This window comes from Lolium perenne, chromosome 7 (assembly GCF_019359855.2).
Source record: "Lolium perenne isolate Kyuss_39 chromosome 7, Kyuss_2.0, whole genome shotgun sequence".
NCBI classification, from domain to species: Eukaryota; Viridiplantae; Streptophyta; class Magnoliopsida; order Poales; family Poaceae; genus Lolium; species Lolium perenne.
The window spans coordinates 291116713-291124406 of NC_067250.2; the positions used below are offsets into that span (position 1 = coordinate 291116713).

At 40.7% G+C, this 7694-nt stretch overlaps 1 long non-coding RNA gene across 1 annotated transcript; it reads left to right on the plus strand.

Annotated features, from left to right (window-relative positions):
• Positions 1-6469: 6469 nt before the first annotated feature.
• LOC127315164 (uncharacterized) lies at positions 6470-7283 on the plus strand. Its single transcript, XR_011748495.1, has 3 exons — positions 6470-6533; positions 6619-6684; positions 7197-7283. It is a non-coding gene; the product is annotated as an uncharacterized lncRNA (long non-coding RNA).
• Positions 7284-7694: the final 411 nt, after the last annotated feature.

Below are 7694 nucleotides of genomic sequence, written 5' to 3' on the forward strand. Positions count from 1 at the left end.
GCCAAAACCTATGCCATTTGTGTCCACCATACCTACCTACTACGTGGTATTTCTCTGCCATTCCAAAGTAAATTGCTTGAGTGCTACCTTTAAAATTTTCATTCCTTGTCTTTGCAATATATATCTCATGGGAAAATAGCCTTAAAAACTATTGTGGTAAAGAATATGTAGCTTATGTATCTTATTTCTTATAAGTTGCTTGTTGAGCGGTAACCATGTTTCTGGGGACGCCATCAACTATTACACCTTTGTTGAATATCATGTGAGTTGCTATGCATGTTCGTCTTGTCTGAAGTAAGGGTGATTTATCATGATCAAATGGTTTGAGTTTGCATATTGTTAGAGAAGAACATTGGGCCGCTGACACGTCTCCAACGTATCTATAATTTTTGATGTTCCATGCTTGTTTTATGACAATACCTACATGTTTTGTTCACACTTTATGTCATTATTATGCATTTTCCGGAACTAACCTATTGACGAGATGCCGAAGTGCCAGTTCCTGTTTTCTGCTGTTTTTGGTTCCAGAAATCCTAGTAAGGAAATATTCTCGGAATTGGACGAAATCAACGTCCAGTATCTTATAATTCCACGAAGCTTCCAGAACACCGGAGAGGCACCAGAGGGGAGCCCTGGGGGGCCCACACGTGTGGGCGGCGCGGCCCAAGGGGGGGAGCCCCCCTATTGTCTGGCGGCCTCGTCAGCCCTCCGACTCCGCCTCTTCGCCTATAAGAAGCCCCCTGACCTAAATCTTCGATACGAATAAGCCACGGTACGAGAAACCTTCCAGAGCGGCCGCCATCGCGAAACCAAGATCTGGGGGACAGAAGTCTCTTGGAAGTTCTTGGGAGATAACCCATGTTTTTATTTTGCTACTGCTTTGTTGTGTCTTGGAAGTTGTTACTACTGTAGCAACCTCTCCTTATCTTTATTTTGCTGAGCCCATCTTAATGGCTATAAAGAAAGCACTTCTTGGGAGATAACCCATATTTTTATTTTTCTACTGCTTTGTTGTGTCTTGGAAGTTGCTACTACTGTAGCAACCTCTCCTTATCTTTATTTTATTGCATTTTTGTGCCAAGTAAAGTCTTTGCTAGTAAGGTTGATTCTAGATTTGGATTACTTCGCAGAAACAGATTTCTGTCTGTCACGAATTTGGGCAGTGTTCTCTGTAGGTAACTAAGAAAAATCTGCCAATTTACGTGAGTAATCCGCAGATATGTACGCAACTTTCATTCAATTTGAGCATTTTCATCTGAGCAAGTCCAGTGCCTCTAAAAAATTCGTCTTTACGGATTGTTCTGTTTTGACAGATTCTGCCTTTTATTTCGCATTGCCTCTTTTGCTGTGTTGAATGGATTTCTTTGTTCCATCAACTTTCAGAAGCTTTGTGCAATGTCCAGAAGTGTTAAGAATGATTGTGTCACCTCTGAACATGTGAATTTTTGATTATGCACTAACCCTCTAATGAGTTTGTTTCGAGTTTGGTGTGGAGGAAGTTTTCAAGGGTCAAGAGAGGAGGATGATACAATATGATCAGGAAGAGTGAAAGGTCTAAGCTTGGGGATGCCCCCGTGGTTCATCCCTGCATATTTCAAGAAGACTCAAGCGTCTAAGCTTGGGGATGCCCAAGGCATCCCCTTCTTCATCGACAACTTATCAGGTCACTTCTCTTGAAACTATATTTTTATTCAGTCACATCTTATGTACTTTACTTGGAGCGTCTGTGTGCTTTTATTTTCGTTTTTGTTATTTTCACTCTCTGAATAAATGCTTGAGTGGGAGAGAGACACGCTCCGCTTGTTCATATGAACACTAGTGTTCTTAGCTTTACTTTTAATGTTCATGGCGAAGGTTGGAAACAGAAAATGCTGCATGTGGTAGTGGTATAATGAAACACTTGCATAATCTTGTAGATCGTTGAGCTTTGATAACTTGATTCTTTGCAAACGTTTTGAGGTATTTAGATGGTAAGGCTTGCTGGATAAATAAGTTAAAATTAGTAGTGGATTGTTGTCTTTAAGCTTGTGCCGTACTACAAACTCTATTTAAATAGTTGAAGGTGTAGTTGGACTTGATAGCTTTCCATGTCTGAGAGTTCATCGTAATAACTAAGTTGTGCTGAAGGTCGAGGGAGCTAGCGGGGTACTTGTGCCACCGTGAACGGCCCTCCTTGGAGTAAATTTTAATCATGTTCTTAATGTTGAACCTGCTAGTTGTTTGCAATAAGCTTGTGAGTTCTTTTTGACTAATGTTAAGCTACGATTTTTGGCACTTCCACCATCCAAATTTGCTAGCCTCTTCGGTACTGTGAATAGCCTTTTGCTCACATTGAGAATTGTGCATACTTTGCCGGTACATCCAAACCCGTGGGAGGACTTTCTCTTGTTCTCCTACACATAAGCCCATACATCTCCTCAAAACAGCCACCATACCTACCTACCACAGCATTTTCATAGCTGTTCCGAGATATATTGCCATGCAACTTCCATTTTACATTACATGTTGTCATTCATTATTTATACATTGCTTTGCATGATTCTATACAGCTAATGTGTGGTTTACCCATGTTACGCTAGATCATTGCACATCCTGCTACACTGGTAGAGGCATACAGTTTTATACATCATGTTTCATTCATTATGAGTTATTTGTACCAAAAAGTGTGTTGTCATATTAGGATGTTGCCCCTAAAAGTGAAAAGAGCCATGGAGGCCATCAAAAAGAGAAAAAGAAAAGAAATAAAAAAAATAGAAAAGAAAAAGAAAGAAAAAAAGGAATAAAGAAAAAGGGGGCAGCATTACTATCTTTTATCCACACTTGTGCTCATGTTTTAGCACCTGCATTATTCATAGTCATCATTTGTGCTCATGTTTAGCACCTACACTTCATATGAGAGAGTTTTCATGTTTTACTAGTATAACTATGTGAGGAATTTACACTATAGAACTTGGGTTGTATATTCCAATGATGAGCCTCCTCAAAAGTGCTCTAGGTCTTCGTGAGCAACCAAGTTGGATGCACCCCCACTAGGTCCATTGGAGAGCTTTCATACACATATAGCTCTATGTGCATCCGTTGCATGGCAATCACTACTCCTTGCATAGCTTCGATTATAAGACTTCCTCTTGTCTAATGATCACTTATAGCTTTGCAAGACTTTCTTCCGTTTGGCCTTCCAAACCCCCATTAACATTCTTCATGCCATAACATCCTGGTGCTAATACCAAATGCTTGCGCTCACTGGTTGAGTAGACTTCGAAACAGTTGATTCATGACGTTCATGTTTATGTTTACTTGACTGAATCCTTCTTATGTTGTGAAAATTTACTTGATGCTTGGAATGAAGGATAGAACTTCTACGCTGAATACTTAACACATCTTTAATGAACTTTGTACGGTTTCATGTCTTTGAAGCAATAGTTCATGAAAACTTCTAGCTTGTTTAACTCTTGCATTATCATCTCTTATATCAATATAGACATTTGCTTTGAGTGATTTGATCTCAGTTCATATGCTTTACATTATTATTGGATCAAGATTATGTTGGTAGCATGTCACTTCATAAATTATCTTTGTTATCGTTTACCTACTCGAGGACGAGTAGGAACTAAGCTTGGGGATGCTGATACGTCTCCAACGTATCTATAATTTCTGATGTTCCATGCTTGTTTTATGACAATACCTACATGTTTTGTTCACACTTTATGTCATTATTATGCATTTTCCGGAACTAACCTATTGACGAGATGCTGAAGTGCCAGTTCATATTTTCTGCTGTTTTTGGTTTCATAAATCCTAGTAAGGAAATATTCTCGGAATTGGATGAAATCAACGCCCAGTATCTTATAATTCCACGAAGCTTCCAGAACACCGGAGAGTCACTAGAGGGGAGCCCTGGGGGGCCCACACGTGTGGGCGGCGCGGCCTAAGGGGGGCGCCCCCTATTGTCTGGCGGCCTCGTCAGCCCTCCGACTCCGTCTCTTCGCCTATAAGAAGCCCCCTGACCTAAATCTTCGATACGAATAAGCCACGGTACGAGAAACCTTCCAGAGCCGCCGCCATCGCGAAGCCAAGATCTGGGGGACAAAAGTCTCTGTTCCGGCACGCCGCCGGGACGGGGAAGTGCCCCCGGAAGGCATCTCCATCGACACCACCGCCATCTTCATCACCGCTGCCGTCTCCCATGAGGAGGGAGTAGTTCTCCATCGAGGCTAAGGGGATGTACCAGTAGCTATGTGGTTAATCTCTCTCCTATGTACTTCAATACAATGATCTCATGAGCTGCCTTACATGATTGAGATTCATATGAGCTTTGTATCACTATTCATCTATGTGTTACTCTAGTGATGTTATTAAAGTACTCTATTCCTCCTCCATGATGTAATGGTGACAGTGTGTGCATCATGTAGTACTTGGCGTAGTTTATGATTGTGATCTCTTGTAGATTATGAAGGTAACTATTACTATGATGGTATTGATGTGATCTATTCCTCCTTTCATAGCTTGATGGTGACAGTGTGCATGCTATGTTAGTACTTGGTATAATTGCGTTGGTCTATCATGCACTCTAAGGTTATTTAAATATGAATATCAAATGTTGTGGAGCTTGTTAACTCCGGCATTGAGGTGCTCTTGTAGCCCTATATAATTAATGGTGTTCATCATCCAACAAGAGAGTGTAGAGTGGTTTTATTATGTGATCAATGTTGAGAGTGTCCACTAGTGAAAGTATGATCCCTAGGCCTTGTTTCCAAATACTGCAATCATCGCTTATTTACTGTTTTACTGCATCATTACTTCCTGCAATATTACTACCATCAACTGCATGCCAGTTGTAGACATCAAGTATTTTCTGGCGACGTTACTACTGCTCATATTCATTCATACCACTTGTATTTCACTATCTCTTCGCCGAACTAGTGCAGCTATACATCTGACAAGTGTATTAGGTGTGTTCGGGACACAAGAGACTTCTTGCATTGTGATTGCAGGGTTGCTTGAGAGGGATATCTTTGACCTCTTCCTCCCTGAGTTCGATAAACCTTGGGTGATCCACTTAAGGGAAAACTTGTTGCTGTTCTACAAACCTCTGCTCTTGGAGGCCCAATACTGTCTACAGGAAAAGGAGTGTGCGTAGACATCAAGCTATTTTCTGGCGCCGTTGCCGGGGAGGAAAGGTAAAAGGCACTCACACTCCGGATCCCGGCTACTGAGCTATTTTCCGGCGCCGTTGTAAGTGCTCGAAGCTATTTCCTTTAGATCCTGCAATTTCATCTTTTTGTTTCTTGTTAAACACTAGTAAGGCATAATGGAAAACAACTGTGAGCTTTTTAATCTATTTCCTGAGTTAAGACATAAATGGTGTGATGCAAAAATTTAAAAACCTATGGAACCTTATTTGCATGCTAATGGCAATGTTATTAGTATGAATACTTTGAACACCGTTGTTGCTAATGATATGGAAAATTCTAAGGTTGTTCCGGCACCCTGCCGGGACGGGGAATTGCCCCCGGAGTCATCTCCATCGACACCACCGCCATCTTCATCGCCATCGCTGTCTCCCATGATGAGGAGGGAGTAGTTCTTCCCCGAGGCCGAGGGCTCTACTGGTAGCTATGTGGTTCATCTCTCTCTCCCATGGTGTGATCTTTATGTGATCATGAGCTTTGTATCACTATTAATCTATGTGCTACTCTAGTGATGTTATTAAAGTAGTCTATTCCTCCTCCATGATGTAATATTGACAGTGTGTGCATCATGTAGTACTTGGCGTAGGTTATGATTGTAATCTCTTGTAGATTACGAAGTTAACTATTACTATGATAGTATTGATGCGATCTATTCCCCCTTTCATAGCTATTGTTGACAGTGTGTATGCTATGTTAGTACTCGGTCTAAATTGCAACGGTCTATTATGCACTCTAGAGGTTACTTTAATATGAACTCCGGATGTTGTGGAGCTTGTTTACTCCGGCTTGAGGTGTGCTTTTGTAGCCCTACACAATGAATGGTGTTTGTTATCCAACAAGAGAGTGTAGAAAGTAGCATTTATTTATTCAGTTATGTGATCAATGTTGAGAGTGCCCACTAGTGAAAGTATGATCTCTAGGCCTTGTTTCTAAGCATTGAAACACCATTTTCAACAAGTTCTGTTACATGTTTGCTTGCTGCCATCTTTATTTCAGATTGCAATTACTACTTACAATCATCCATATTACTTGTATTTCACTATCTCTTTGCTGAACTAGTGCACCTATACATCTGACAAGTGTATTAGGTGTGTTGGGGACACAAGAGACTTCTTGTATCTTAATTGCAGGGTTGCTTGAGAGGGATATCTTTGACCTCTACCTCCCTGAGTTCGATAAACCTTGGGTGATTCACTTAAGGGAAACTTGCTGCTGTTCTACAAACCTCTGCTCTTGGAGGCCCAACACTGTCTACAGGAATAGAAGCGTGCGTAGACATCAATGGTGCCTAAGATGTATGATTCGCTCTTCGACGAGGTTTCTTGGGCGACACAAGATGAGGTGGGTTTTCTGTCGTCAAGCAACACTTGTTTCTGTCCATTTTGTTTGTATGGCGAATTTCGAAACTTTGCTTGCATCTCTGAAGCCAACACAAGAACTCCAGGACTCGTTCCGGTTCAAGCAGTACCTCTTGGTTGTCAGAATCTTTGAGGTGAGCTATGCAGTATATTTCGGTTTTCTGTGACAGTAACCACTTTGCTTGAGGGCTCCTTTGATTCATAGGAATATGAAGAGTGTAGGAATAGGAAAGATGTAGGATTGGAATATCATGCTAAGTTGAATCCTATAGAAATATGGTATGTCTTTGATTGTAGCAAAGGAATTTTTCCATGAGGTATGAGCTAATGCTTTTTTCCTATAGGATTTGTACTACAAGATTCCTATAGGAATAATTCCTATAGGATATGTTCCTATGAATCAAATGACTTGTATAGTAAAATTTCCTATAGGATTCAATTCCTACATAATTCATATATCAATCCTATAAATCAAAGGAGCCCTGAATGTTCAAAGTGGCATATTTTGTGGATAAGTAGAGCCATACGTGTTGGTCTGGTTCAAGAATTACTGGTTAAAGCCATATGTTTTGCCCCTTGTATGGAAGAGCTCTGTTGATTTGGTAATTGTTCATAGTAACAAACTTATCTCTGTCACTTTGTCAAGAGAAAAACTCCTCCAAAGTAGAAATCAAAGGGCAACAAGGATATCGACGAACCTATTATCTATTCGAAGTTGGAGGATAAAATTATCAAAACATTCCGCCGAGTTATTGTTTCTTTGTGTATCTCCATGACAAATAGGTGCTAACACCTCTTTCTTTCCCATCTTAGTTCGTGGTCTTTCACTTTCCCAATCCGTGCTGAACAGTCGGCTCAGCAGGAGGTCGGTCGTGTTTAATCTTTCGATGCTCTATTATGTTTCGATATGTGATAGTCTTGGTAGCATAGCACACCATTCATTGTGTGCAATTGTTGATGGTTTTACTTGTGTTGGTGGTGCATATGCACCTTTGGTTTTACTTGTGTTGGTGGTGCATATGCACCTTTGGTGGTGCTTATCATGTTTTAAGAAAAAATCAGTAGCCGCTGACAAGCGTGCCAAGTAGGAATGTAGGATCGTATCTTGCTTTTTTCATTCTGTCTTGAATCTTCTTTACATTTT